We start from the raw sequence: 16,370 nt of genomic DNA on the forward strand, positions 1-16,370 counted from the left end.
AGAGCCCTTTCCCATCAGGAAGAGCCAGGCTGCCCCACTATAGCTGGCACTAATGAAGGCATCTGCTCCCCATTAGCCCTCTGGGGCTGATTCTTCTTCTCTCCCATCCAACAGCACAGACCCAGCCCAGCTGCAACGGGGCCAGGAGGAGGAAGCTTGGAAGAGGTCAGGATGCTTGGAAGAGCTTTGAGGAGTGTTTCTGCCTGGGTAGGATCTCCTGGGATGAGCTGTGTGGGTCCAACGTGTCCGCACTGCCCCATCCAACTCACACCACGGATGCAGGCACATGCCTTGAGCATCCTGCACTGAGGCAGGATTTGTTGCAGCTTTGCAAGATGTAGGGAAAGGGGATTTCTCAGCCAAGGCACAGATTGATGCAGCTTTGCAAGGAGCTGGGAAAGGGGCATATTCCTCCCCAGATCTCCTTACCTGGAAGGGGAAATATCCCAGCCATACAGCTTGACAGGGGGTACCCCCACACAGAGCAGGGCTGGCTGTGGGTTGGGCTCTGGCTTTGTACCTGTTCAATCCTCCCATGTTCCTGGTTTCTCCTCCTTTTCCCCAGTGCCCAGAGTCTTCTGTGCTGGCTGAGAAATTGGGGTTCCCCCCACTATGCCTCATCCCTTCCCCTGAGGCTCCGGCACTGCCTGGAGCCAAGGGAAGCTGGAAACAGCATTAAGACCAAGCAAGGCTTAATGAATCAGGGAAGGAATTACTGAGGCCTCATCAACCAGGACTTTCCTCCCTGTTCAACAATGCTCAGAGCTTCAGCCCCAGCACAGCATGATCCCAGCTCGAACCATCCCCTCATAAGAACACCTTGGAACCAGCCATTCCGGGACCTCCTGGGGCATCTTCCAGTGGAAACACCCACCCAGCTCAGCCTGTACATGGGAAACCATCCAACTGCCTGCTCATCCCCATCCTGCTCCCCTCCAGCATCCCCATGGCTGTCAGCACACGGAGCCGCTGCCAAGACAGCAACACTCTCCATTGTCCGGGTCAGGCTTCAGCCGCTGCCACCCGAGAGGAGATTTGGACACCCAACAAAACTGGCAAGGCCAAAGAGACCCCGGAGGAGGTGAAGAGACAAACAAGGAGAGAAACCAACTCCCCAAGAACACAATGGGTCTTTCTGAGGCCGGGATAAAGAGCAGGGTCCCCGCTGTAGGGCTCGACCTCTGCTGAGTGACACGGCCACCGCTGCTGAGAAAGGGAGCGTGGAGGAATGCGGCCGCGCAGGGGGTGCTCTGGGAAGGGGGGACACGGGGGGTGATCGTGATTGGGAGAGGAGAATGCAAAGCCCGTGGCCTTTCGAGCCACCCTCCCATCAGAGACCAGTGCTTGTGGCTCCATATCGGCTGCACCAGCTGGAAACTCAAAGCGGGGCAGAGGCGAGGGGGGCTGAGCACAACCTGGGGGCTGCAAAGCAAGGGGAGGGTTGGAGGATGCAGAAAGAGCCTGGATAAAACAAGAACCGTTGAACCAGGCTGATTCTGTGGGTGTTTTAACCTTCCCTTCTCTTTGTTAGCTACAACTTACAGCCCCTTCAAGAAGATAGTCAAAGCTGGAGCCAAAAACACACACCAGCATCCCTGCAGCTGGGGATGGGGAAGGTCAGGTGGAATCAGCAGATACTTGTCCCCATCCTGCCTCAGTTTCCCCATGTATGAAGGTGCCTCCTCACCCAAACATCTGAGCTCAGCAGATGAGGCTTTGGGTTTGCACTGTGCACCTCCATTCAGGGTGGAAATAGCAGTGGGAATAGAGGCTGAAAGTGCAGGGGAAAGGGGGGATCCCACTTTGGGGAAGGGTTGGGAAGTCCTGGGTGGGAGAAGTCAGTAAAAACAAGAATAAGAGGAGCTGGGAGCGAGGATAAGGAAAGGGAAGAGCGAGGAGGCGGCGAGACAGACTGCACCAACCATCTGCTGCCGGTGCTTTTAATTGCTTGGGCTCATTTCAGCTCCACTGCCTCGGCTCTGTTGCAAGAGCTGCCAGTGATGGGAGCTGCTCCCCAGCACCAGGACCACAGGGGACACTCAGGGATAGGGCAGGATGAGCCCCAGCCCCTGAGCAACCCAAGTGTGATGGAGGGGAAGAAATGAGCTGGGTTTTGCAGGGCTGAGCTGGGGAAAGCAGCATCAGTGCCAAGGCTGGGACCAGCCGGGCTCCATCACCAACCACCCGCTGGGGCCAGAAGCCTCTGGCAGAGCCACACTGGAGCAGGGGAAGGAAAAGCAGCCACAGATGCTTTACACAACCAGGCAGATGCCCCAATCCCTCGCAGCTTTTTGAAGCCACCTCAATTGAAGCACTTGAGCTTGAGAAGGTGACGTGCACCTGGGGCTGCTGAGCTCTGCTCCGAGCTATAATTATACCCCCTCTCCCCCAGCAGCTCCTTCTGCACCATCTGCACATCCTGACACCTCCTTCGCTCTTCCCATTGCTGCCATCCTGCTGGTCCCCCCCCAAAACCCCTCATTCTGGGGTCCCCATCCCCACAGCATTGCTTTCCCACACCCCAAAATCACCGATGCCAACTGCCTGGAATGGGCACAAAAATAGCCGGAATTCTGGGCATCCCCTACCCTCCTCAGCATGGGATCTCTCTTGCTGGACCAGGATCCCCTATCAGGGCACCAGCACCACGCTGGTGGCCAAGACCACCGGCCCCTGCCATGGTGGGGGTCCCCCCCGTCACAATGGCTATACCCCACAAGGTCTTTGTCTCAGCCCTACCATAACTCAAAGAACAACAAGGAGCCCCTGTGCTCCCCACAGCCCTTTTATCCCACATTTGGGGGCTCAGGGTGGGAGGGAAAACCCAGCTGTTAATTATTCCTTCATCAGAAATGCAAAACCTCAGCTGCCCATGGGCTACACTGCGCGAATCTGCTCACACAATGGAGCATCCATAATCCCACTGGTTTAGTGGCTGGCACTGATTTACAGGCTGGGCATCGCTTGCCCTTCGGGGGGTCCCCAGGCTCCTGAAAATTCCCAAATCCCTTGCTGATCCAGATCTGACCAACAGCACCATGGATCCCATTAACTGGGACAGCCCAGGGAACTGGAAGATACATCCAAAATGATCACTCACCAAGCAGCTTAAAGCAGTCAGCTTAGAGCACCAAGGAGAAAAAGGTGCATCTAGAGGAAGACAGATCCTTAATCCTGGAGCAAACCCTGCTCTGGGCCCTCCCATCCCTGCCTCATCCATCCTCTTGGGACTTCAACCTCCTTCCAGCACCCCAGAAGGGTTTATCCATGTAAATCACAGAGAACAGGGTCGGTTGGGGACGGGCCAAGCGTTGGGACATTTGCCTGGGAATACAGGAAGGAGAGAGGTGAAGAGAGCCCCTGGAGATGTTCTGACTCTCACAGGGAATGTGGCAGGTAAGGTATGAGTGGGGTTAGGGAGGGAGACTGGTAGGACAAGGGGGAATGGCTTTAACCTGCCAGAGGGGAGATTGAGATGAGCTCTGAGGCAGAAGCTCTTCCCTGTGAGGGTGCTGAGGTGCTGGCACAGGGTGCCCAGAGAAGCTGTGGCTGCCCCATCCCTGGCAGTGTTCAAGGCCAGGTTGGACACAGGGGCTTGGAGCAACCTGCTCTAGTGGAAGGTGTCCCTGCCCGTGGCAGGGGGTTGGAGCTGGAGGAGCTTGAAGGTTCCTTCCAACCCAGACTAGGTTGTGGTCTATGTAAAGGGTGATTAGGAAGAGGTGCCTTCACCTGCTGCATGAGCAGGGTGTGATCAAACACACAGGCCCCCTCTTTTGAGGGGCAGTGATCCTCCTCCTGATCTCCCCCAGGAGCAGCCGTGCTGGGAGCAGGATCCAGCCCCTCTTCCCATGTCATTTCACCAGGTAATTGCCTCTCTCAATTACACAATTACCATAAGCAAAGGTAATTACAGAACGGAGGCGAATAACCCTGCAGTGATTTCAGGTGGCAGCCTGAGGAGCGTGATGTGTTTGGGAAAACAGTGCTGGGAGGGAAACCACCTCCCAAAAGCAGGGAATGGGAATGACACAGCAGCTTCACACACCCCTTTACACACACGTGTACGCTGAGAGCCACTCTGGGCTCATTAACAGCTTGGTGGAAGGATGAATGATGGAGCTAAGCAGCCACTTAGCAATGTGGGATTGAGGTGGGTTGATGATATTAACACAAGCGGCTCCTCTGCCCTGTTTCTTCCTTTGCCTCCAGCACAGGGCTGGAGTTTGCAGTGTTTTCCTGCTTTATAATCACCCGGAGGGAGGCATTAGCAGCCGGGTGGAAGGATAAACTGCAGGGCCAGGCAGTGCTACCAGGTTGGGGTTGCAACGTGATAAAGGCACTAAATAATTTCACTGTATGAATGAGGGAAGGGAAGGAGGAGGCGGCACAGGAATGCTCCAGGAGGCCGTGGCACATCCAAGGCGCTGGAGGGAGTTGGGAATCGAAGGTGCACCTTGTTCCCATCAGCTCCTTTAGCAAAAGGCAGCGCTTATAATACAGCTCCTGGGGACCACCGACCTTCCCTCTCTGGGGTCCCCTTGTCACTAGGTGGCAGTGGAGCATCTCCGTGAGGCTCTGAGGGGGCCCGAGACTCCCCCGAGCCTCTCCATCCCCTCCGGATGCGATGCCCGGAGCCCTCGTTACCCCAGTGCTGGTCCAAAGGGAACGCAGATGGGAGCTTGGCAAACGCGAGGCGTCGGCGCTGCCCTGGATCCAGCCCATGTTCTGGCTGCGACTTTATTTGGGTGGAAAAGAAGGCAGATTTTGGCTGCTTTGCAGGGCTGGATTCACGTGCGCTACCCACGTTTCAAACCCAGGCGCAGGGATGATGCACATCCCAAATTCCCTGCTGCAAATAACCCCCAGAGCAACAGGGACAGGACCAAGCGCAGGGATCCCCTCTTAGACAAGCTACAAGCAGGGGAAGCAAGACAAAGCCGGGAGCTGGCATCCCTGTATCCTGAGCTACCATCTCCCTGGGGTAAAAACAACCTCTTTAACCCAAGCACGATCCCATGGGAAGAACCAGCCCCAAGGAATTAAACTGCCTGACTGGGCTGGCAGCAGAGCAGCCGATTCCAGGCCTCCCAAATGAGGAATCCCACATGAAAATCAGGTTAGTTCAATCGCTGCAGCGTTTGGCACGTGGCTACAACCCAATCTAGAAAGCAGCTCCGATAAATCAGTGTGATCTCTGGGTGTGCATCAGCTCTGGTTTCACAGCCCTTCAAGCAGGATGCTCTATCTACAGCGGAGGGGACTTTTGGGGATGTCTGGGTTTTCTGCCTCGGCATCCAACCTTCCCTTTGCCCTCCAGGACCAGCATCCGGGATGGGGCAGCCCCAGAGCTGGATCAATTCCTGCTTGGGAAAGAGATAGCGGAACCTGGAGATGATCTCTCTCTCCAAGGTGGTCAGGGCTGGGACATGCAGCTCCAGGCAGAGGCATCCAGTCAAAATGCACAGGAATACCTGGAAAGGGAGGACTTCACCCCAAATTCACTAGTTGGGAGGACAAAGCTCCCAGACCCAGCAGAGCAGAGATGACAGCACCAGGGTGCAGGGATGGGGGTGAGGTCAGGGAATGGATCTATCATAAGCTGGGTTGATAAAGATGGGAATAAAGAAGGCAGAATTTCTCAGCTCCTCTGGTCCACACTGTGCTGAGAGCATCGAAGTGCAGGGCTGGTGCGGCAGGAGACATCCCCTCCAAGCCCAGCAAAACCAGTATCCCACCAGGACCTTCCTCTGGCAAAACCCTAAGCACATGAGGGCTCCATGAGCAGTTTGGGAGAGAGATTTTAGGGTTTACTCCCTCCTTTTGGGCATTATCCCCAAATGAGGGGAAGAGGGATGGGAAAACAGATGGAACCTTGTTCTGCAATCCCTGACTCAAACCTTCCCAGGGAGCAGGTGGAATCCACGAGTCTCTGGGACTTCAACAGCCTGAAAGAGAGGGATGGCATTAAATCAGGCTGAACACCCAGCTATGTGCTGGGTGCAGTTGTGGCTGGCGGCTTTAACCACGCTGGACCCTGTGCTGCTGACAGGAGTCAGGGTGATGCAGTCCAGCCGCAACACCAGAGAGCGGCACTAAGACCACATCCATCCTCCACAGGGATTTCTTGCCTTGGCAGCCAGAAGGAGGGAAAGCAGCGAGATCTGCTCATTCTCAGCTGCATTTCCACAGGCCCCCAGGACCTGCGTTCCCTGACACCGGGGCATTGGGTTTCCATGGCTGAGGATCAGCCTCTTATCACCGGGGGCTGCAGGAAATTGGGGCTGATGGGAGGCCCTGGGAGCCAGGATGGGGTTTGATGCCTCCAGAGCGGCTGCTGCTGGGACAGACACGGAGCCCAGGTCCCTTCGGGGGCACCCACCCTATGGTCTGGGTAGAACATATCGGGGTGCATTTGGGATATACCCTGGGGATTGCTCCTCACCTCCTGCCTTCTTGCATCACCAAGCGGGTCCTGGGGTGAACACATGCAATAGGGTAGTGGGAAAACAGGGAGCCCTCCTCCTCCTCCTCTTCTACAGGCTGCTATGGCAGGAGAAGGGAGGAAAGATGTTTGCAGGGAGCCTCCAAGAGAAGAAACCCCAAGGGCCCAACCCCCTGAGCCCCTCCACCAGGATCTTCCCTGCTTTTCCTTCCTCCCAGCCCATCCAGCTCCTCGGAGGAGAGGCACAGCAGAGCCGTCTGCTCCCTATTAAAGCAACAAACAGGGGCTCTGCCTCCAGGTGCCCTCGAACATTCCTGAGGAGCCAGCAGGAGTCTTGGAATAAAATACCATCCCAAAAGCAGCTGCTTGGATGGGGGCTCCCTGTGGGAAGAGGGGTTGTCACAGCAGGTCCCATTGGGGTGGAAGTGTCCCAGCAAAGCGAAGGGGTGTTGGGATGATGGATCTTGCGTGATGCACGAACTCCTGCACCTGACTCCTGCAGAGCAGATGCATTTTACTCCCTATAGCAAATGGTCTTTCTGCCCCGTTCCCAGCCATGGAGCGTATTCCTGCTTCCCTTTCATCCCCTTTTGGGGCTGGATACAACCCCTCGCTCCCTCCTAGGATAAACCTTACTCGCTTCTCACCCAGAAGTGGTTGTGTTCATGGATAAAAGGAGGTGGGGGGAATGAATCCTCCTTGCACAGCCAAGGGGAAGGAGCTGGGCTGGGAGATGGCGCTGCTGGAATCAATGAAGGGATGGATCGCAGCCTGCAAGACGAGGCAGCCTCGATAGCGTCGGCATGTCCCACGCTGCTGGGCTCTGGCCTCCTTTGAATGAAACCAGTTAATGCAATTACTGCAAGTCAGAGGGACACAGAGAAGGCTCTGTGCCTTCCTGCATGGAAAAGCATTCCCACATTCACCAAATCGCCTTCGTGCCAGGGATAGGGGCATCCGTGGGGGATGCGACACAGGGCAGGAGCGAGGGAATGCTGCAAAAGCTCTCCCTGAGCACCCCGCTTCGGACCAACAGGCAGAGAAGATGCTGCTGTGCAGAGAGGGATGAAGAGCAGACCCCCAGGGCTGCAGCAAAACAGGGAACAAAAGATGCTGCAGCAATCTTATAGCTCCCTGCTGCCTTTTAACCTTCCCCGCACAATTCCATCCTCGGCCCAGCCCAGCAAGTCCGAGGTGTGGTTTGAATTGGGTTAAGAGGATGGAGCATCCCCTTCCCGGCTCCCTGGGGAGCAGGGGCACAGAGAGGGCTGTTCTGCCTCTGCTCCGCCCCGGGCTGGGCTAACAGCCGTGACTCCGGGTGCGGCAGGAAAGGGGGGTCAATGCCTGGGAAAGCCTCGTGCCCTGCTGAAGTTATTGGATCTACTTCGCCGCGTGGGGCACGTTGCGCCTGGGAGCCAGGTGGGACCCATTAAACTCCATCCTGGGGACGAGGTGGGTCCCACATGCCCCCAGGAGAAGGGTCAGGACGCTGTTTCCTCTCCCCCAAGCAGTGTCCTCCCAGAAGTGGGGCTGGGAGAAAAGCCCAAGAGCGGGGAAGGATGGAGGGATAGACAGAGATGCTGTTGGGAAGAAAGGAGAGGGGCAAAGGGTACAAGTCAGATCCTGCTCATGGGGTAACTGTATGCTGGGGGTAATGGGGTAATAATGCTGGGATCCGTATTTCCCAAATTAGCAGCTTTAGACCCAAATATGATGGTCACTCAAGCTGCTAACATTTAACCTGTGTGAGCATCTCTGTGCTCCAAGAACTTCTGTCCCGATGAAACCACCTCGTAGGGAGCGCCCCCCCCCAACAGCACAGGGTGCCCCAAGACCCCAGCACCCAGAAATCTGTGTCCCTCCCAAATGCCCAGCACATCCCTGGCTCCCTCTGCCACATGGGTCCCATCTCCAGCTCCTCACTCCAGCTTTTGAGGCTCTGCAGAGCCCAGCTGGGGTGAGGAACCTCTGTCAAAGATGCTCAGAAGAAGCAGCATGAAGAAAGACCATCACAAATCACTGCTTTTCCCCCAGAATGGCCTATTCTGCGCAGGGAATGTGGTGCCCAGAACCCATCATATTTTTTCCCCAACCCAACCCTCTGTAACACTCCCTTTCCCTTAAATTACCTGGATGTGATGACTTTCCTATAAGCTTCACACTCTGTGATCTCATTTCTCCAGGTGATCCCCTTTGGAGCATCCTCTCTACGGCACTGGACCACTGGGTCAGATGCTGAGCCCTTACCCCCTGCTCTAGGAGGCAACTTCCCCCTTTTACCCCCATCTCCATGCAGGAAGGGCTGATCCTCATCGTTTCTTCCTTCCTAACTACTCATGGCACAGAGGATTTAATGGGAAAATGCTGTGGGCTGCTTGGGGAGCAGGAGGAAAACATCTTTTACTCCAGTTTGGCAGAGGTCGCCTCCACTTATTGCGCTGACCTTCCCACCCTGCTGCTCCGAAGGCTTTGAACCTGCTCAGATCCCATTAATGGGGTTAAGCAACAGCAGGGAAAAGGGAGGGTAAATATCAGAGGAAATATAGGGAGCCTGCTGGTGTTTAAGGCCTGATTCTGTGTGATGCTCAGCTCCCCATCACCTGGGACAGCCCCGTGATTCATGCCATGGAGCTGTTCTCATTAACCACCCAATGCAGGGAGAAAACCCAGTGTGGAAAAGCTCAAGTAGGGATGTATCTGGGGCGAGTATCACTGCACACTGCTCCCGTCTCCCCTGTGGGCTCACTCGCAGCCAGATGCAGCCCACATCCACGCTGCAGTGAGGGGAACATGCTCCCAAGAGCCTTAATCCAGTTACCAGGGTCTGAACATCCACCAAGACACAGGAATTCTGCCTGATTCCCCCCCCCCCCCCGATCCCCTTTGCAAAGCAGCCCCGTCTCCCGCTGTTGTGCTTGTGCCAATTAACTTGCTCAAAGCAATTAATGAGCTCCAACACCTCCAGCCATCACCTGCCTGTAATAGCAGTGACCCAGAGGGTGTCAGCACACAGCTGTGGGTTGGGAAAGCAAGCAAGGATGGAGATTTGCTTCCATCGGCACATCCGTTATCCCAGAGGTTAAATCAGCCTTCCCCGTGTCATGCAAACTTGCACCATTACTTCTCTGTCCTGGTCCTCCTGGGGCTGGCAGAGGTAAATCAGGGTCTCTCATTCTAAGAGATGAGGAAACAAGGTACCAAAACCTTTGCACCCCATCAGTGGGTCTCTACTGAACGAGCCAAAAGGGAAGGGGAGAGCAGAAGACCCACGCTCCAAACAACCCAAGACCCCTCTTACACTTGCTGGTCTGGTTCCTCAGCAGGGCTAAAACCACCTGCTGCTTTTTTGGGGGTTTCTAAGGCTTTTGGGGGGCTGAAATTGCTTAAAAGGTCAATGGCACGGTTTTTGTTTCCTATCAAGGGACCTTTGAGAGAGGGAACAGTTCATGGCTCCTCACAGTTGAAAGGTCAAAGCTGTTTCTGGTTCTCCTTATCAGCAATGGCTGAGCAAGGAAACCTTTTGCCTTCTAGGTCGGGTAGGGGAGGTCATGCCGGGGACACAGCACCGGGGCACCGGAGATGAGATGCTGGTGGCAAAAGGTGGGAAGAAACCCAGGAGACGGGAATTATGCCCTATCTCCAGACCTACAGCAAGGCCATGGAGGGGGAGGCTGCCCTTCCCACCACACTGGCAGGCCCCATGGTACCATCTCCTGGAGAACTAAAGGCAGTGGGACATGATGGTTTGGGTTTTACCATTGCCCAAAGTAGATATGGCCACTGCAACAATGGGGCCTGCCCCACCGGTGGCCGCTCAGCTCCCTGGATCTGTTCCATGTCCCTCCCAGCACTGCTGGGTTTGGTTTGGCTCACACTGTTGACATGGATGAGGACCCATGTTGGGTTTGGGTGCTGGGACTCCTCCAGGCTCTGGGACCCCTCCAGAAACACAGTGGCGGCTGGGCACAAAATCCATCCATCCCTCCATCCATCCTTTCTTCCATCCATCCATCCATCCATCCATCCATCCATCCATCCATCCCTCCCTCCCTCCCTCCATCCATCCCAGACCATAACACCATGGTGCCCATCCAACCAGTGCTCCGAGTTGTTGGACATTTTGATCTGCCCTTTCCCTGCTCCTTCCCACTCCCTGCACGAGCTGGTCCTCACACACCCAAAACCAGCCGGACCCAGCCAGGCTGGATTTGCTTCCCAACAAAGTGGTGGGAAGCAAGAAGCCTTGACAGCCCATGCGGTTTTCACACAACTCCCGCTGTCCTCTGGGTGTTGTCACCTTTCATTCCTCCTGACAGGTACAGAGATCACCACCAGCCTGTTATGGAAACACAACAACTCCTGGGAAAGCAAAACGTTCTGCCAAGCTTTTGGCTGGGAAGAGTGGAAAGCACATGGCAAGGAGGGGAAAAAACACCCTCCTGAGATGCATGAAGGTGACTCCTTGGGGTCAAGCTCAGGTCCCCTGTCTTCCTCCAGTTGTAAAGGCAGCCAAAGCATCATCAACCCACCAACAGACCACCCAAGGAAGAGCTTGGGGAGGGATTTGCAACCCTCAGCACCCACGTCAATGCCACGTGCCTCAGTTTCCCCGTCTGACAGAGAAGCACTTCGACCCCTGGTGTTGTCTCCTTAATGGGACCAGGAAGGGAAGGACACATCCAGCACCCACCACCAAACCACAGCCTGAAACACCTATGAGCTGGAGCATCCCATGTACACTCCTGTACCACATCCACTTGGATGGGTGTATGGAGGGACGGAGGGATGTGGTACAAGAGCAACAGCAGTGAGAACACGCAGCTCTCCTCCCCGCAGAGCCCCCGGGCACGGCTCCTTCCCCCTCCTCCAGCCACCAAAAAAATCCCAATTACTTTCAGGTGTCGGCCAGTTCATAAAATAAATCTTTTCCTTAAGGGAAGAGGAGCTTTCAATGGGAAGTGGGTTTTTTTCCCAAAGGCTAAACACAAACCAGAAGGCAATGGGCTCTGGTGCGCGGGCTCCACTGCCCTTTCAGGACACACTTGGCTTTATTTTTTTCCCCTTGTTTCACTCTTCCCACTTCCATAAAAAAAAATCCCTCATTTTTCACTCTTCGTCCTTCCAGAACAAAATATTCCCTAATTTGTAAGGGCTGCTACAAATTTATCCCAGTGAGCACAAGGCGATGCCATCCCGCTGGCTCGGGGAGTTCCTTCCGTCGCTGTTTGTTACGGACTCTCCAGAGAAAACTTTTCCTTTCTCTGCCATAAATTTTCCACTTACTTTTTAAGAGAAGAAAATGTTTTCTGGTGCTTTTTTCTTGGCTCTCTGTCAGGAATGATTACTTCCAGATTTATTGGGACGTGCACAGGAGGCGGCGATACCTGGGATCTCCGGAGCTCGCCGGGATAATGATGCAGGCAGCACTTGTCAAGCCTCACATCTGATTTATGGAGCAAGATTTCATCTGTCCCGGTGCGTATAATTTACTGGGATCGGGAAGTGGCTCGTTAGGGAATGAGATGAATAAATCCATCAATCCCCTGAGGAGGGGAAGAGCTTTGTCCAGCTCCGTGTGCCGCTCGCAAATCCCAATGGAGGGCTTTGGGGTTTTTCTCAGACGGGGAGCAGGGCCCTCACCGGGATAATTCGGGATCGACAAGCCCCGGCTGGAGGGACAAAGGAGCCCCAAGGAGGGGAAAGCACCATGGGGTATCCCGGGGCATGGTGCGGGTTCTGCTCCCCCGTGATGGCTGAGTGGGAATTGGGGGGTGCTGAGACCCCGGTGCAGCTCAGGGACCCACTTCCCCGATCCCAAACAAGCAGGGAAAGCTGGAGCCAAACACGTTTGCTTTTACAAAGCTCATTCCTGGAAGGGCTTGGATCTATTCCTGGAAGCAGAGATCCTTTCTCACTGCAGAGAGAGGAGCTGGGCTTAACCCCCTGCCCAGCACCCCAAAAACATTCCCCACATCCCCTCCTTTTCTCCTTTTTTCCCCCATTTGCACCATTTTCCAGGCATTTTCCATACAAAGCCCAAAGTCAGCCCAAGGTCACGGGGAATAAACCCCCAGGGGAACAGATTCCCCCCGGCGGCAGAGCCGCACATCCCACAGGCAGCATCAATCTGCGTTAGCACCCAGCACCAACTTACTCTGATTTACACCCATTTATCCAGCTGCTGTGTTAATTCAGGGGCCGGATCCTGCTCCTGGTTCCGTACATATTAAATCCAAAGGGAATCCACTTATTTCGTGCAGTTAGATTTATGCCACATAACGGTGTTACTCTAAAAGAAACTCCAATTGACCCGAATCCTATGCTTCCCGACAGAGTGAAGCTGGAATTCCCTTTAATCCCTTGATGTATTCCTGATTTTGCAATTGCTATCAGATTTTTAGGAGTCAAAGACCCATTCAGCTCACAGTTCCATGTAATTTACTGGGATTCATGCCATAAATACACATCCAGCCCGGCATCTCCCCCAAATCCCAGCCACTGCCACTTCCAGGCTTCATTTCATCCCTTCATATATATATATATATATATAAATAAATACATATATTTGGAGAGCCGGAAGGAAAAACAAGCCTGAACTTGGCATCCTGAAGCACTTTCCAAAGCAGCCTGAAAATCCCGCACATGGATTTAGCACAAATCATTCCTTACTGAAGCAGAAAGCCGCTCGGCGGCTCGGCACAGCGTTAGAATCGCTGGGAGAAAGGATCCATCCCTCCATCCCCTCTGCTTCCCATTGGAAAACTCACTTTATAGAGACCAAATGAAGTGGTGGGAGAAATCCACCCCGTGTTCCCAACAGCAAGGATGGAGCTGGATCCTTGTTTAAAGCAGCCTGAGAGAATTAAGCTGATTTATTCCTTATAAACACTTGGGGGATTTATTCAGCAGCTGCAAAATAATATTAGTTTTTATGTTGGGTTGAATCAAGCCCAAATCACTTGGATTTATTGGGAGTTTTCTTTCCCCTTCATCTCGCTCCATGAAATGCAACGGAAAACAAAGCGATGGGCTCAGCTTTAATCCCACACTTTGCGTTCGCGGGTTTTCTTTCCTGCTTGGTCTTGCTACCAGTCCTTTACAGCACGCTCCGACATGGAATGCTGCTCTGGAAAACGGCACTGGGAGAAAAACTGGAACAGAGAGAGTTCAATAAGGCCCAAAATAACCCCCCCAAAAATGGAATTCCAACAAATCCACTCTTTTCCCCAGGAAAATCCCCCTCATTGGCAGCGCTGGGGTGTCCGTGTGCTTTTAGAGCTGACGTGTGTCCCTCCTCTCTACATCCGCAGGGCTCTAACCCAGCCCAGCAGCTCGGGATGTACAGACAACCCCATTGGAATATCGTTTTATACAAATTGAGCTCTTTTAGGCCATTTCCACTCTATCTCGATGCAACGGAGACACAAATCCACAGGAGTTTAGTGTCCACGTGGTAGAAAGAGGAAAGAATGCAGAAACACACCGTGTTTGTGTGCAGAATTACCATGTACCATTGCATGGGCTTGATTTATCAGTGTATCTATAAATGTGCATGAGTATATCCATATGGACGTGTATATAAATGTGCATATAAATGTGCATGTCTATATAGATGTGTATGTGCATATAAATGTGTATGTACATATAAATGTTCGTGTGCATATAAAGTGCATGTGTATATAGATGTGCAGGGCGTTGGAACTAGATGATTTTAAGGTCCTTTCCAACCCTAACTATTCTATGATTCTATGTGCATATAAATGCGTGTATATATATAAATATGCATGTATATATAAAAAGATGCGTGTGTATAGATATAAATATGCATGTATGTGGATATAAATATGCATGCAGGTCTATAAATACATGTGCAAACATGTGAAGCACGTGTGTGCCACAGGCTGTCCCCTGCCTTTGTGCACCATTAAGACACGTGGGGGAATATCTGTGGCTGTGATTTTGTGAGACCATTTTCTACCTCATTAAAGAACAAACCTGACCCTGTTGGGGTTCTGGTTGTGATCAGCAAAGGAGATTTCCCCAAACGGATTAATAAAGTCAGTTTTTCCTGCCATCCACGTGCACATTCCTAAGCGAGATCAAACTGTAGTTGGGCTGAAGCTCTACAGTGAGTCGGATATTAAGAATGGGAGGATTTTCTGGGATGTTTGGGAGGGAGAGAGGGATGTGCAGATGGGAGAGGGTTGGGATTGAACCCGGGATAGCTCTGCAGCAATAAGAAACAACCATAAGCAAGGGCACACGTTCCATTTGCTGCTCAGGGCTGAGATCATTGTCCCTGTGGGATGCAGGGATGTGCCCAAGACAAACTAGACCATGTTGGCACCCAACATGGGCGTAGACCAGACAGGGATGGGTGTCCCCTGGGGCTCAGGAGAAGGTCCTCACCATGGGACACAGAGTCTGGAGGAGGGGACGCAAGCAGGAAAGCAGCCATTGGTGGTCTTCGTCTACCCTATTTGACCTTGTCCTTGGAGAAGGAGAAGCCCATTCCCAGTCCGTGGCATTGCTCCGCACCTCACCAGCATTCCCAAGGCTCTGGATAACGCTGCAAAGCCTGTGCAGGGATGTTCATAGAAACCACAGAGCTATGCAAATCCTCCCGGCCTGCTGCCGAGCTCTTCAGTGACATCTCGTGATCCCAAGGGGGGAGAAGCAGCTTTCTGGGATGGTTGGAGGCAGTCGGGAAAGCCAATGGGATGCAAAGAGGGTGGGGGGAGTTATTTCTCCTTCCAGCAAGCAAGAGAGAAAGCAAACCCAGAAGATACGTGCCCACAGAGCATCCGATTGGAGTCCTCCCGCTGCACTTGGTGGCTCCATTGCCACGGGTTGGTGGCAGATGCAGTTAAAATGAGGCCACAAAAGGCCATTTCAAGCCAAGAGCCAATCCCAGCAGTGCTTCCCCCCACAGGGATGTGGGAGTCGGAGCCGTGACGTTGTGGAAAGTTTCTCCTGGAAGCTTTTCAGCCAAGGAGTTTGTTGGGATCGTCCTGGTCAGTCCCATCCTAGCACCCATCCGTAGTGCCCTAAGGAGAGGTACCCGCCTTGGGTGATCCCAAAGCACCCAACGGGAGGATGAGGCACCCTGGGCTGGCTCTACACGCAGGAAAACCCAGGGCAGAGGCTTGGTGGCAGGTTCAGGATCCCCCAGGAGTCCCCCACCAGTGCTCACAAACCCCATTCCCACCTTCCCAAGCGCTTTTCCACCTGCCCAGGAGGGTCCTGGTGATGGCTCCAGCCTGGAAAACCAGCTCATCCCAAAGCAACCCACCCGTCCCCCTCCACACCACCGGCACACATGGAGAGACTCATCTCTCTGCTATTAAAACCCCTTTAAATGCCAGCAGTAAACCAGGAGAGGGACGTTGAAGCCTTTACAGGAGTTCTGCTGTTTGATAACATTTAACGACCTGCTGCGTGCCACAGGACTCTCAGTCCCTATTTAGCCACAATTTACAGCACACAGCCAGCTGTGAACAGGGAAAAGTCTCGGCAGCTCCAGCTGCTGCCAAGGGAAGGCGTCGGGAATGCTGCGGGATGCAGAGGGAACCATCCATCTCCAGGATGGGCGAGGAGGGGTCACCGCACGCTCAGACCCCCCATTCCAGAGCCAGTCCCTCTCTGCCTGAAGAAGTCTGAGCCCACGAGCTCATCCCAAGCTCTATTCCTCCTGTCAATGCCATTTCCCAGACTAGGAGCTGGAAAATCCGGCTGTGATTTACACCCAACACGCCACAACCCCGGCGCTCCTGCGAGAACCGGGGCTTTCACTGCAACCACAACACATCGACTGCAGCCAAGACACGGGGCTTAGGTTCTACGTTCACCACAAGCTCTTTGGATTCCAGGTTTGTGATTCCAGGTTTGCTCCGTGCCTGGAGTAACGAAACACGGCCAAAACAAGCAG

This window comes from Strigops habroptila, chromosome 18 (genome assembly GCF_004027225.2).
Source record: "Strigops habroptila isolate Jane chromosome 18, bStrHab1.2.pri, whole genome shotgun sequence".
In the NCBI taxonomy this organism is placed as follows: Eukaryota; Metazoa; Chordata; class Aves; order Psittaciformes; family Psittacidae; genus Strigops; species Strigops habroptila.